Below are 16309 nucleotides of genomic sequence, written 5' to 3' on the forward strand. Positions count from 1 at the left end.
CAGTAAAGCACTCATGTCTGTCTATATATATATATATATATATATATATATACACACACACACGTGTGTGTGTGTGTGTGTGTGTGTGTGTGTGTTGCGCGCACACACAGATCAAGGGTGGGATATATGTACTATGCAGCAATTGAACAGTCAGTTCTCAAAGGTGATGTGTTGGAAGCAGGAAATACTTGCAAGCGTAAGGACTGAGTGACTTTGTTCAGAGCCAAATTGTAATGGCTGGATAACTGGGTCAGAGCATCTCCAAAATGGCAGTTTTTTGTGGGTTGTTCCCTGTATGCAGTGGTTAGTATCTAACAAAAGTGGTCCAAGGAAGGATAACTGGTGAACCAGGAACAGTGTCAAGGGCACCCAAGACTCATTGATGTGCATGGCGAGTGAAGGCTAGCCTCTCTTGTCCAATCCCACAGAAGAGCTACTGCAGCACAAATTGCTAAAAAAGTTAATGCTGGCTATGATAGAAAGGTGTCAGAGCACACAATGCATCACAGCTTACTGCACATGGGGCTGCATAGCTGCAGACTGGCTAGAATGCCCACACCTACAATGGGGGTGTGAGCATCAGAACTGGACCATGGGCTGATTAATCATGTTTTCTTTTACATCATGTGGAATGCTGTGTGCATGTGTGTCAATTACTTGGGGAAGAGATGGCACCAGGATGCACTATGAGAAGAAGGCAATAAAGTAGAGGCAGTGTGATGTTCTGGGCAATGTTCTACTAGGAAACCTTGGGTCCTGACTTTCATGTGGATATTACTTTACCACCTAGCTAAACATTGTTGCAGATGAAGTACACCCCTTCATTTCAATGGTATTCCCTAATGGCAGTGGCCTCTTTCAGCAGGATAATGCGCCCTGCTCCACTGCACTCTGAGGGATCAGAGATCATGGGTGCTCAGATTAGGCTTGTGCCCTTGCCTTTTATGCACCAAAATTCTTCTAGGTTCCTTGAATCATTTAATGATTATAATGCACTGTGGTGGATGAAATATCCAAATCCCTTCGTATATTTCTGTGAGGAACAATTTTTGGAAACATTTCAAAATTTTGCAAACCCTAAATTTCTCATCTCATTATCTCTAGCCCCTTTATCCTTCTACAGGGTTGCAGGCAAGCTGGAGCCTATCCCAGCTGACTATGGGCGAAAGGCAGGGTACACCCTGGACAAGTCGCCAGGTCATCGCAGGGCTGACACATAGACACAGACAACCATTCACACTCACGGTCAAATTAGAGTCACCAGTTAACCTAACCTGCATGTCTTTGGACTGTGGGGGAAACCGGAGCACCCGGAGGAAACCCACGCGGACACGGGGAGAACATGCAAACTCCACACAGAAAGGCCCTCGCTGGTCACGGGGCTCGAACCCAGACCTTCTTGCTGTGAGGCGACAGCGCTAACCACTATACCACCGTGCCGCCCCTACTAGCCCTAAATTTCCCTGATCAAACTTTTTTTGGAATGTGTTAGAGGCATGAAATGCAGGAATAGGTGTATATCAGCGAATGAAATGAAGTTGACCAGACAAAACATGAAATCTTGGGTTCATACTGGCTGCAATGAAATCCAAGTCAAAGTAAATTTCGCAATCACAATCTTTTTTTTTTTTTCAAGAATTATTATTATAGCATTTTTCACAAATGCTACTGTCATTTTGTCAGTTTGTGTACATTTCTATGCAGAAATGATTTTGTTGGACATTTTGTATAAAGTTTTTATTTTTATTTTATTTTTAAAGATTTTTTGGGGGCTTTTTTTCACCTTTTATTGGATAGGACAGTGTAGAAACAGGACAGGAAATGAGCGGGAGAGAGAGACGGGGAGGGATCGGGAAATGACCTCGGGTCGGAATCGAACCCGGGTCCCCGGATTTATGGTATGGCGCCTTAGCCACCTGAGCCACAACGCCCCCAAAGTTTTTATTTATTAAATGTACAAAAAATAAAAATGCTCTGTTTCTCAAAATCCAGTGAATGTGGATATAATAAAACACTTATTTCACTCAATCTCGTCATACATGCCTCATAGTCAACTCGGTGGCTATCAGCTTATGTACAACTTAATTTTGTTGAATATCTGTTTATCTATCGATCGATAGATAGACACACATGGGTTTTGATGAGTACTGCTGGTGCAGGTTCAATGATCGCCCCCTAGTGGTTATATGTGAGTGTTGGGGGTTGTATTGATGAACAGATGAAATAAAACAAATTCAGTGAATTTTTATGCTTCATTTCATTCTGTTGTTTTAGCATTTTTTATATAGCCTATGTTAGTGAAGCCATAGTTACTTTTAGGATAGTGTAATGAATGTTTTTGGAGCAAAACAGAACAAACTGATACATCATCTGATTAGGCTGCATAGAGTTCAGTAAAATTGACTATAAATGCACACCATCAAACTTGCCATGAATGCTGTACTGTGGACTGTAGTGAAGATTTAGATGGAGAAATAAATATAAAATGAGTGCACGCACACACTTACTTAAGCAAACTTGATGATGCTCTAAGCAGCCTAATTTCCCCATAGAGTGAAAATACTCTGGTTTCTCCTTTCTGAGCTTGGAACCTTCACAGCATTGTGCAGCTAATGAGGAAAAAGGGAGCAGATAATGAGCATAATTCACACTTTAATGTGTTCTTCAAAATCTTGGGATCATCTGAGCCCAGGCACACTGACAGTGATGTGGTTGAAGTGTGTCAGCAGATAGCCTTGCTTCTCCTGTTTTCATAGAAGCCTTTCTATTCCCTCAGTTCATCTTTCATCCATACGTTTTGAATAAAGCACCCGGGACTAGGGTTGCTTTTGGCTTTGCTTTTTAATAAGAGCTGCTTTTTATTCAAAGCTTTCATGTACAGCATTCTACTGACACTTTCTTCACAACAGACCCCAGAGTGATTACATAATCTAAATATACTCACATTGTCAAAACATCCTTAAATGTGTTTTGGGTTAAAAAGCTTCCATAATCTAAAACCACACAAAGAGATCATGAGTCATAGCTGATATTATGAGCTGCGCTATGGAGAACACACTTATCTTTGAATATGGAGAACTCTGTGAAGTAGAATTTTAGTTGCCCCTCCAGTCTTAATAAAAATAATCATAAAAACCTTCTAAAGATGTGCCATTCCACACCATCTGTTTCAGAAGTGGTACGTCAGTCCTGCTTTAAAAGAAGATTTTTTCCCCCTTAATATTCTTCTTATAAGCTTTTTCCTTATTCTATTAAAATCTCTAGTGCTGGCATAACAACTCACTTTGAAGATCTGACTTTTTTTTAACTACACATTTAAATGAATCTAACTAAATACTATGCAGGATAATAATCCACACTGAGTTATGATGGATAAACCAAAGACAAGTAGGGTGTGGCAGCTGTTTATGATCTAAGAAACACATTTCCAATGCTAAAATGGTATACAGTAAATATAAAAATGTTTCATGCACAACGCACAGAAAAAGGTTGTTTGTTTCAACACATCAGCTAAAACAAAACACAATTTTCACAATTTTTAGAAAAAAAAACGGTTCCTCAAGGGTTCTTCAGATTCTGTCAGCTCCATCTTCTGAAGAGTTTCTATTTCAGACCTTTTATGAAAGAAAAACATTCTGTGGTAAGGTTATTCAAGAAATTATTAGCGGAGCTCCCCGTGCCGAAGCGGAGCCCATACTTAAGAGAATATGATAATGCATCAACCTGACTTTTGATGGCGTGACCGTATAACGTCCATACGAATGTGTACCACCACAGGGAACCGGATCATAAGTGCAAGGCAACGTATCTCATAAGCACTTGACCACCGGACAACAAAATTAATTTTTATTTACACAAGATAGATGGGTTTTTATCCAGCACTTAATTTAAATTTTCTTTTTAAAAAATGACATAGGATTGTTTACTAACACATTTGAAGATGAAGAACAACTTTATTCATCATATGTACACTTGTGAAATTCCTCTCTGCACCCATCTGAAGTAGTGAACACACACACGCGCGCACACACATAAGCAACGAGCACGCACATACCCGGAGCAGTGGGCAGCTATGCTACAGTGCCGGGAGAGCAGTTGGGGGGTAGGTGCCTTGCTCAAGGGCACCTCAGCCTAAGGCCATCCCATGTTAACCTAACCGCATATCTTTGGACTGTAGGAGAAACCAGAGCACTCGGAAGAAACCCACGCAGACACGGGGCGAACATGCAAGCTCCACACAGAAAAACCCCCATCGGCTGCTGGGCTCGAACCCAGAACCTTATTCAAATATTCATGACAGTTTCATATGAAACTAATTAAAACAGTTTTATCACTCCATGAGCTTGATGGACAATTGACAGTTTCTGTCATGTAAGGGCAGTAGACAGGAAGAGTTTTATTCAAAGCATGCTAGCAAACAGATCCAAAACATAGACAAAGGCAGAGTTGAAAGCAGGCATTGGCTGAGTGAGGCACAGACCGGATATCAGAGGTAATACAATACTCACAGTCCAAAAACACAAAACCAGAAAAGTGACAAAATACAAGGCTTGGTAACATCAGACAGAGCGTATACTTCACAAAGTCTGTGTGTTACTGAGAGTCCTTATATGTATGTGCTGTGATTGTGCTCTAATCAGGAACAGGTGCATGCTAATTAGTCTGAATGGCACTGCACATGGACGTGAAAGATGTAACCAGACAACTATGCCATGTCAAGCTTGATATTCGATTGTAACTATATAGTAATGATGTAAAGTGAAAGTGCTGGTTTACTGCTGTCCATCAGGCACCCAGCAGAGTCACACCATAATAAACGTCATGGTGTTGTTTCTGGCGCATGGCATGCAGTGTCAAAGAAAGGAATAAATATGTATTTGTAACTGCAACGCATATCTCATTATTGGTGTCATGTCAAAAGACAATGCAGCAATTTATTGACACAAAATACACTACACAATTCGATGGTTCATATGTTGATATTATTATTATTATTATTATTATTATTACCTTGCTTGGGATGGAGTCCACCAGGGGGTGAGGTATTGTTTTCGGTCAGGTTTCTTTGTTTTTTTGTTAATGATATTACATGAAAACGGCTGGACCAATCTTCATGAAACTTTCAGGATAGATGGGCATTGGTCTGAAATAGAACTGCCAACATTTTGAGTGTCATGTGGTCAAGGTCACCAAAAAGGTCAAAATTGCTTTTGTTGTGGCTACTGCCTCATATAGAGGTGCTAGCCACTATGTCATCGTGCTGTAAGAATGTAACAATCACACACTGTGCATGCGCGTACACGTGTTCTGATTTAAATGGCCGGTGAGTGTATACAATTCAGTTCACCATTCGAAATAAATGGACTAAAGAAATCGCTTTCAGACATGTTTATGCTTATTACAGAGGGAAAGTATGTTCCACTGAGCTCTAGCGCCGGGCCATTTCTGGGAAATAAGAGTTTTTATCATGGTTGATTTTGTGCCTTTGCAAATATTTTGCTCATACACTCAAGAGCCCTGCTTTTAGGCAGTGCCTAAATATCTACATTATAGGTTCACCTACAAGACCAAAACTTGGAGGGCTAATAAAGTTCTCTCTCTCTCTCTCTCTCTCTCTGAAATCTTTTTTTCTTTTTCTAAGAAAGTAAGTTCCAGTGTGAGGCTGTGCTTGGAAGCAAAGACATCCACTAATTTGAAACTGATTTGATTGATGATGCTCTAGAAGTTGAATTGAATCCTGACCAGCTTTAGCAAAAAAGAATCCAGATAAGTTAACGGAAGATCATGTGAATTGGAAATATTGACCCTTACCACTTTTGCAACTGTCACCCTATGTTGACACAAGCAAGCAACAAAGCGACAACGATAAGTGACATCTGAAATGAAATTGTCAATTCTATGCAGTTTAGGTATGATGCAGGAAAGCAACAAATCCAAACAAGAAAAATAATTCCACAAACCATTTCTATAGTACATGTGGTCTGATGTTTCCCCACTAACAGCATTTTAGTTCCCAATTACTGCTTGATGAACAACAGTTGAAGAAAAACTTCCAGCAAAAATGATTGTATCTTATCCGGTTATATATATACCCACACATAAATGTGTATAGAGACACTACACATAAAAATAAAGCTTGGAAGGGTGTAGAAGAGATTGTTGGTGCCTTTGGTGATGTATGTAGCTAGCACAGTTAGCTCTCTTTGCTAACCTGACAAAGCTAGTATGAAGTTTAGCATGAAACATGTAAATCAAGCAAGTAATTTTCACAGTGATTGATAAATTATTTTGTTTGTTTTTAACTAGTTAACTTTTGAAGTTATATACTGTAACTACTACTGTTTCTCATTGGAATGCAGGACAGACCACACCCACAAGCGACAACAGTAACAGCTGCGACATACCCACAAGAGGTGTGAAAATAAGGTAAGAAGTATCTGCTGGTGTAATGATTTCTCCCTGTAACTCTGTGCTTTTCAGTATTGTCGAGATCATGTAAAGCTGGTCTTAGCTCCTCTGCTCTCTGACTAGTTTTAATATGGAAGTGAAAGTGAACTTGGAAACATGCCTCCCAGTCCTTTTGTATTTGATGTTCTGAAAGAAGTTCTTTATCTGATTCTACACAGACCTTACCTAGACAGGAGATGTGGTCTCTCTCTCTCTCTGTTTAGTGTCTGTTTTACCTAGAGACATAGCTACAGGAGAAGTAAGGCAGACAATAGTTTGGGGCCCTGAGTTCTGAGGGGGCACCTTGAAGGCTGACACCAAGTCCAAGAAGATGTCAAATCACAAAGTGCATAACTCCCCAAACTGTCTAATGTCTACAATACTATATGAAGAACCCCTTTAAAGTGGGCCCCATTTCACTAGCATGTGAGAGTTGTGCAAGTTTATTTAGAATCGCCATGCTTTTCAAAATGAAGAGAACTTAACTGTCTGAAAGCCAGAAAAGAAAGAGAAAACAAGACAAAGTGAAAAGAGCACACAGAACTGTAGTGAGAGAAAATAATCTAATAGCAAAAATAATTATGGATGGTGACTCTCCTATTGGGGCTGCATGGTGGTGTAGTGGTTAGCACTGTCGCATCACAGCAAGAAGGTTCTGGGTTTGAGCCCAGCAGCCAGCGGGGGCCTTTCTGTGTGGAGTTTGCATGTTCTCCCCGTGTCTGTGTGGGTTTCCTCTGGGTGCTCCAGTTTCCCCCACAATCCAAAGGCATGCAGGTTAGGTTAATTGGTGGCTCTAAATTGACCGTAGGTGTGAGTATGAATGGTTGTTTGTTTATGTGTCAACCCTGTGATAACCTGGCGACTTGTCCAGGGTGTACCCCGCCTCTCGCCCATAGTCAGCTGGGATAGGCTACAGCTTGCCTGCGACCCTGTAGGACAGGATAAGTGGCTACACATGATGGATGGACTCTCATATTGAAAAAATCATTATAGCAAGCATACACCTAGCTAGGAGCTGGCACTCTGAAGCATATAAGGTTCATTAATCAGCTAGCTTTTTTGGAAGATTTTTTCCATCCATTATCTGCAGCCGCTTCTCCTGTTTAGGGTCGTGGGCAAGCTGTAGCCTATCCCAGCTGACTATGGGCGAGAGGCGGGGTGCACCCTGGACAAGTCGCCAGATCATCACAGGGCTGACACTTATGCCGCTTTTCCACTACCAACGCAGCTGAGTTGGGCTGAGCCGTGCCGTGCTGACTTGGGCTGAGTCGAGCTGAGTGGGGCTGTTGGAGTTGCATTTCGACTACAACCGCGCTGAACCGTGCTGGCTGGAAGTGGGTGGACACATTGGGTGGAGTTAGCAAAAGTGGGTGGATGTCACATGATGTCGTTAGGCGGCGCAAACAGTGACATCAGTGACCTTTTAAGCGGTAGTCTCACGACCCGGAGAGTAAACAATAAACATGGAGTCGTTAGTGTTGCTGGTCTTGGTGCTGTGGTTTGTTGTCACCGACAACGCCAACAGATACTGGCAAGAGCGTATAGATGAGGCGAGGCGCATAAGGCTTCAGAAATTCTCGTAATTCTTCTTCTTCCGGGTTTACGGTGTTTACAGATCCCAGCGTGCTCGCGGGGCGTGTGTGGGCATGTGAGGACACTCCTCCTCACCAATCAGTGCACAGGGGAGTGTCTCCTCATGCCCCTAGCCCCACTCGGCTCGGTTTGGCTCGCTTCAGCCCTACTCCAAAACCGTGCGAGTTTTGGGTGCTGGGTAGGGCTGAAGTGAGCCGAGTCGTGCTGCTCTGAGGTAGTCGAAACGCAAGCCGTATCGGGCTGAAGTGAGCTGAAAAAGGGTAGTGGAAAAGGGCCAATAGAGACAAACAACCATTCACACTCACGGTCAATTTAGAGCCACCATAGCCTAACCTGCATGTCTTTGAACTGTGGGGGAAAACGGAGCACCCGGAGGAAACCCATGCAGACACGGAGAGAACATGCAAACTCCACACAGAAAGGCCCTCATCAGCCGCTGGGCTCGAACCCAGGACCTTCTTGCTGTGAGGCGACAGTGCTAACCACTACACCACCATGCCGCCCGGAAGAATTTTTCATTTTGCTCAAATTGTCTTAATAGTTTTTAAAGTACATACCAAGTATAAAGCTAACACTTTACCAATGTGTCTCTGGTATAGCCTAAGAGATGTAACATTGGTTTATCCAACTGGGAAGCTTGATGAAGCTTCCCAATTAGATAAACCAATGTTACATCTCTTACCTAGACAGTGCTCCATCTAGCATACTGAATATAACACTAATAATTTCAGACAGTTGTCCTATAGCTGGCTTATCATATTAAAACATTGTATAAACCTATACAGTGGGGGAAATATGTATTCAACACACCAACTATTTTTCGTTTAAACATATTTGCTGTGCATATTTCTATTCACATGAAATGTTGAGCAGGCATTAGTATTAACACAATAAAACTACACAGAAAAAGAAACTGTAATATTGCCAATCCATAAAAGTGTTGCGTGCAATAAAGTGGAATGACACGAAAAAAGTATTGAACACGGTAAGAAATCCAGATGATTGCACTAATTAGTTCTTCTACCGGTGTTAATTAAAATAAACTGGGTTAGTGCATGTTGATAGGTTCATACTTCCAGTTTTTGAAAAAGGAAACTCACCCCTGAATGCAAGTAAACAAATAATTTGGCACAAAGCTTTCATCCAAGAAACATCTCATGATGTGTAGAAGCAAACAGCTTATCCCAAAACCTTCACAAGAAGATTGTTGTGCAGCATAGCAATGGCATTGGTTACTGATGGATTTCTCAACTCCTATATGTTCCTATCCTTGACTTGCAAGTGACATCAAAGCAAAATAGAAACCCGGATGTCAGCCAAGTTGGTGGAAATACAAATGCAGGGTCAAGCAACATTCCGTACAAAACATATTCACACATGCGCAACTCTCTTTGTTTTTCCATTGCTTTAAGCATTCTTTTAGCTATGCCATATCTTTGTGCTGTATATGGTTGTGGTCACAACAGTGGCACGTTCCGATTTTTTAGGATTCCATCTGTGATTCGGAAAGAGGGCGAGGAAACTCTGAGGCTTAGTACGGAGAAAAAATGAGCACGGCTGAACAACATTGGCAGGGCTGATTGAACAGAGACTAAAACCAAACTAGCTCGTGTTTGCAGTGATTATTTTATCTCAGGTGAGATTCAAAAGCTTTGTCAATAATATCATGGAAGAATTTTATTGCGTGTTGCTAGAATTTTGCTATAAATTGAGCATTCTCTTGTCATGGTTCACTTAGTCGTCATTATAATTTTAACATGTGTATTACCTTTTTGCTTCTAGGAATGCCAGCAAAATTATATGATAGAAACAATCCAGACTGGGCACCCACTCAGAAAATGGGCTATGTTTCGTACAAGGTCAGACTTGATTTTTCGGCAGCCAAACCAGATAGAATGCGATATCTGGGTACTTGATGGTTGGTAGAAGCATCTTATCTTCAGAAAAGTCTGACTTTTTTAAATAATATGGGTCAAAACCACACATATCTATCTTCTCTTTGTATCGAATCTTCGCTCGACTGTTCAAATCGTGGTAATACTGAGAAAATTCAGCATTGTTTATCGACATGCTTTCAGCGGCTGCCATCCTAGTTGCTTGTTTACCCACCAGCATGGCAGACACTCATGATGTAGCACATTTTGATCACGTGGTTGCAAGTCATCTATAAGCACCATCATGGCCTTTATCTGACAGAATATCACTCGACCATCAACCGGTCATGCACAAGAGCTCCTCACAAGCTTTTCTGACTGGGCAGTCACAGTGTTAGTCAGAAGAGTAGCCCAAGAGCTGAGGAACACTTGAGAAAGAGCTGGAAGTAGTGGGTACAGTTGTCACAGAGAAAACAATAGGCAATGTACTCCACAGCCAGTCTCCATTCTCAATCACCCCAAAAGACCCCATTACTGAAGAAAAGGCATGTTGAAGATTGTTTGAAGTTTGCTCCAGAACATTTGGAGAAGCCTGTAGATTACTGGGAGTAATGTGCTCAGACGAGACAAAACAACAACAACAGCTTTTCAAAATGCCATGTTTTGCTCAGCATATGACACCGGAAATATGTTTAATAGAAAAATAGTTGATGTGTTGAATATTTGTTTAGCAGTTTTTTTTTTCTTTTTTAATCATCCTAGCATTTTGAAGAAAGCTGGATTTACTGTAACAGGCACTCCTAACTAAGCTTAACTAGCGCAGCAGAAAACAGTGAACCAATTTTTTTTTCCCATGATCTCTGGAATGAAACATGAACCTGAAGGGCCCACACTGACTGTAACAGTTACCTGTCTTTGTTTAATCAATAAAGATAAACTGGGACTGCATGGTTCTTCTGGGAAAGCCTGCATTTATTGAGCTTTGTTCATGGTATAGTGATCTAGAGATTTACCAAGAACGACTACATTAGAAGTATTGTAAGATGGTAATCAGATTAGGATTGCTTTTATTTGCACATTGTTTAACTAGGGTTCTGTTTCATGATCTGAGACCATCTGGAGTGGGATGGTCAACAATTTGTTAGCTAGGTGTGGCAGCGGGGGCATAGTCGAGCGTCGGTCTGTGAATGGAGGGCGGAGTCAGGGAAGATAAGTGATAAGATAAGAAAGGAAGATAAGAATCACTGCACCTGACGGGAATTAACCTGTGCTTGTGTGTCTTCCCCAGTGACCGCGCCCTATAAGAGGAGAGGGAAAGCAGAGGAAGGGAGCCCTCTCCCCAACCAGAACACGTGTGTGTGTGTGTGTGTGTGTGTGTGTGCGCGCGCGCGCATGCACGAGCATGTGTGACTGGGAGAGTGTCCTGAATGTCAAAAGCTGCAAAGCTTAAATAAAGGAGTTTAGAGAACTCAGTTCTGGCCTGCCGTGCTTCTGTGCTCCACCCACCACAGAGCATTCCTACAGTGGTGCTGAAACCCGGGAACGGAGCGCAGAGGAGAACAGCCCCATGGAGTCCTCCCCCTTCAAGGACCTGATCCATGCCCTCGCCACAGCCCAAGAGAGCCAGCACCAGGCGCTGGTCGCCTTCTGGAAGGAGCAGGAGCAAAGGTTCAAGGCCCTGGTGCTGGCACAGCAGGAAGATCGCTAGGCGTTCCGACACCTACTCGTGTCCGCAGGGTCCACCGCCGCCGCAGACCCTCCCCATCTCACCCTAATGAAGATGGGCCTGCACGACGACCCCGAGGCCTTCCTCGCTCTCTTTGAGCAGGCAGCAGGAGGCGTGGGGCTGGCCGGTGGAACAACGCGTGGCGCGCCTCCTCCCCCTGCTAAAGGGCGAGGAGTAGCTGGCCGCGCTAAAGCTCCCCGCTGACAGCCGGCTGGTCTATGCTGACCTCCGCAGGGCCGTCCTCCAGCGTGTGGGGCACATCCCGGAGCAACAACGGCAGCGCTTCCATGTGCTGCGCCTGGAGGAGGTCGGCCGGCCGTTCGCGTTTGGCCAGCAACTCTGGGATGCCTGCCGGCGGTGGCTGAGGGCCGACAACTGCGACGCTGAGGGAATCATCGATCTGGTGGCGCTGGGACAATTCATCGCCCGACTTCCGGGAGGAACAGTGGAGTGGGTCCAGTGCCATCGCCTGACATCGCTGGATCAGGCCATCGAGCTGGTGGAGGACCATTTGGCAGCTGTTCCGACAGCAGGACAGCATGTCTCCTCTTCTCCCCTCTCCTCTCCTCTCTCTCTCCCCCCCTTCTATTCCTCGTCCTTGCCCCATTCCCCCCCCCCCCCCCCGTGGGGGCAGGCTCCACCCCAACTGGCCCGCCGCACCCGTGGTGCCCTACCGTTTCCCACTTCCGTGTCTGTCTCTCCCCCCCCTCAGGTGAGTGAGCGCTGGAACACCGGTGCAGAGAGAGAGCCAGGGCTGGTATGCTGGCACTGCGGGGAACCAGGGCACCTCCAGCATCATTGCTCGGTGATGGAGGTGGGCGCGGTGGTCCAGGTCCCCGAGGCGCCAGGGACCGCCCTCGATCGGGCCAGAGCGTATCGCATACTGGTGAGTATCCAAGGGGATACGTATCAGGCTTTGGTGGACTCCAGCTGTAATCAGACCTCAATCCACCAAAGCCTGGTGCAAGACAAGGCATTGGGGAGAGCACAATCAATTGGTGAAGGTGTTGTGTGTGCACAAGGATGTTCACAACTACCCTTTAGTGTCAGTCCACATTCTATTTTGAGGGGAGAAATTTAGAGTAAAGGCAGCGGTTAATCCTCGCCTTACCCACTCGATAATTTTGGGGACTGATTGGCTGGGATTTCGGGAATTAATGATTCATTTAGTGAAGAGTGGGGGTGGGAGCAGCTGTCACAGAGCTGTCTACATCATCACCGCGTCAGAGTGAGGAGCAGCAGGCTCCTCCTCCCTCTCTCGGGGAATCCCTCATGGATTTCCCGTTAGAGCAGTCGCAAGATGAGACTCTGCAGCATGCGTTTGACCAAGTGAGAGTAATCGATGGTCAAACGCTCCAGCCAAACGCCACCCCGTCCTTCCCCTATTTTTCCGTTATTAAGGATAGATTATACCGAGTGACGCAGGACACTCAGACTAAGGAGCCGATCACACAGCTTTTGATCCCAAAGAGCCGTCGGGAATTTGTATTCCAGGCGGCCCACTTTAATCCCATGGCTGGACACTTGGGGCAGGATAAGACACTAGCCCGAATAATGGCCCGGTTCTATTGGCCAGGGATTCGCAGCGATGTCCGCAGGTGGTGTGCAGCGTGCTGCGACTGCCAGTTAGTAAATCCCCTGGCCATTCCAAAAGCGCCTTTGTGCCCTCTGCCATTAATCGAGACCCTGTTTGAAAGAATTGGGATGGATCTCGTTGGGCCATTAGATCGGTCAACACAAGGATATCACTTTTAGTTCTGGTGGACTATGCAACGCGATATCCGGAAGCAGTGCCTCGTCGCAATATCTCAGCACGTAGTATTGCAGAAGCACTCTTCCACGTCATCTACTGAGTTGGAATCCCCAAAGAGATTCTGACTGATCAAGGCACTACGTTTATGTCATGCACACTGCGCGAACTGTATGGGTTACTGGGAATTAAGCCTATCTGCACCAGCGTTTATCACCCACAAATGGATGGCTTATTTGAACGATTTAATTGCACCCTCGAAAACTTAATTAAGAAATTTGTAAGTGAGGACGCACGCAACTGGGCTAAATGGCTCGAGCCCCTGTTATTCACAGTGTGAGAGGTCCCACAAGCCTCCACGGGGTTCTCCCCATTCGAATTATTATATGGGCGTAAGCCGCATGGCATTCTAGATGTACTGCGGGAAAATTGGGAGGAGGGACCTTCAACAACCAAAAACGAAATTCAATACGTTATTGACCTGCGCACTAAACTCCACACACTCACACACCTAACCCAGGAGAATTTGCGGCAGGCCCAAGAACGGCAAATCTGCCTGTATGACAGGGGCATGTGCCTTAGGGAGTTTGCACTGGGAGATAAAGTACTCGTGCTGTTGCCCACGTCAAGCTCCAAATTGATCGCCAAGTGGCAAGGACCCTTTGAGGTCACATGGCGAGTTGGGGACGTCGACTATGAGGTGAGGCGAACGGACAGGGGTGGGGCGTTACAGATTTACCACCTCAATCTGCTAAAATTTTGGAATGAGGAGGTACCCGTGGCGTTGGTGTCGTTAGTTCCAGAGAAGGCGGAGCTGGGGCCGGAGGTTCAAAAGGGAACATTGACATCGCCTACCACTCCGGTCCCCTGTGGAGACCACCTCTCCCCGACCCAACTCACGGAGGTTGCCCAGTTGCAGACAGAATTTTCTGACATGTTCTCGCCCCTGCCTGGCCACACCCGCCTCATAGAACACCACATTGAGACACCCCTGGGGGTGGTAGTGCGCAGCCGCCCTTACAGGCTGCCCGAACACAAGAAAAAGGTGGTTCCCCGGCCTGAGTCGGGCAGTGGGGGTATGTGGCAGCGGGGGCGTGGTCGAGCGTCGGTCTGTGAATGGAGGGCAGAGTCAGGGAAGGTAAGTGGCAGAATCACTGCACCTGACGGGAATTAACCTGTGTTTGTGTGTCTTTCCTAGTGACCACGCCCTATAAGAGGAGAGGGAGAGCAGAGGAAGGGAGCTTTCTCCCCAACCAGAACACTTGTGTGTGTGTGTGTGTGTGTGTGTGTGTGTGTGTGCGCGCGAGCATGTGTGACTGGGAGAGTGTCCTGAATGTCAAAAGCTGCAAAGCTTAAATAAAAGAGTTTAGAGAAGTCAGTTCTGGCCCGCCGTGCTTCTGTGCTCCACCCACCACAGAGCATTCCTACACTAGGTTTGCAGTGGTGTTTATTCAGTAGGCTGAAAAGTTGAAAGTCACACTTGTGGCCCTTTTCCACTACCCTTTTTCAGCTCACTTCAGCTCGCTTCAGCTCACTTCAGCCCGACACGGCTCGCGTTTCGACTACCAAAAAACAGCAAGACTCAGCTCGCTTCAGCCCTGCTTAGCCCCTAAAACTCGCACCGTTTTGGAGTGGGGCTGAAGCGAGCCAAAGCGAGCCGAGTGAGGCTGGGGGCGTGAGCAGACACTCCCCTGTGCACTGATTGGCGAGGAGGAGTGTCCACACACGCCCCGCGAGCACGCTGGGATCTGTAAACACCGTAAACCCGGAAGAAGAATTACGAGAATTTCTGAAGCCTTATGCGCCTCGCCTCATCTGTACGCTCTTGCCAGTATCTGTTGGCGTTGTCGGTGACAACAAGCCACAGCACCAAGACCAGCAACACTAACGATTCCATGTCCTCCATGTTTATTGTTTACTATTCGGGTCGTGAGACTACCGCTTAAAAGGTCACTGATGTCACTGTTTGCGCTGCTTAACGACATCACCTGACGTCCACCCACTTTCGCTAACTCCACCCAATGTGTCCACCCACTTCCAGCCAGCACGGTTCAGCGCGGTTGTAGTCGAAATGCAACTCCAACAGCCCCGCTCAACTCGACTCAGCCCAACTCAGCACGGCACAGCCGCGTTTGTAGTGGAAAAGCGGCATTGGAAGATGGCTCTGGACACGCACAGTAATACATTTATGGCTGAGGACTACAGTTGACTTGCTAACTTTAGGACTGCAGTTGTCATGAACAATTTTGCACTCAAGTTTCCATCAATGAACAGTTTATAACTTCAACAAAACAGACTTCATGTTAAAACTATAATGAATTTCTTGGTTTCACAGTTATACTTTGTGACTATGTAGGACACTGTTATAGAAGCAAGTTATTTATAATCAAGCTATCTGTTATTACCCAAATGAGGATGGGTTCCCTTTTGAGTCTGGTTCCTCTCAAGGTTTCTTCCTCATGTCATCTGAGAGACTTTTTCCTTGCCACCATCACCACAGGCTTGCTCATCAAGGATAAATTAGGGATAAAATTAGCTCTTATGTTTAAATCCTTTACGTTTCTGTAAAGCTGCTTTGCGACAATGTCTGTTGTTAAAAGTGCTATACAAATAAACTTGACTTGAAATGACAAGCAGGTTTTTAGCTTTGGAAACTAAAATGCGTTCTACTAAGCTTTTTTTTTTTATAAAAAGGAGAGCTAGATGGACAGACAGACGGAGCTCAAGCACCACAAAGCTTTCACTGATGGGTTTTTGAGCAAGGCCATTAATCCTCTCTGCTCCGGGGCAGCATGTGCTCTGACCCCAACTTCAAAAAAAAAAAATCTGAGATATGCAAAACTAAAAGAATTTCACTAAACCATAATGCACATGTGACAAATAAAGGCGTTCTTCTTCAGTGGAAAGCAGATTGATATG

The sequence above is a fragment of the Neoarius graeffei genome, chromosome 26 (genome assembly GCF_027579695.1).
Source record: "Neoarius graeffei isolate fNeoGra1 chromosome 26, fNeoGra1.pri, whole genome shotgun sequence".
Classification (NCBI taxonomy): Eukaryota; Metazoa; Chordata; class Actinopteri; order Siluriformes; family Ariidae; genus Neoarius; species Neoarius graeffei.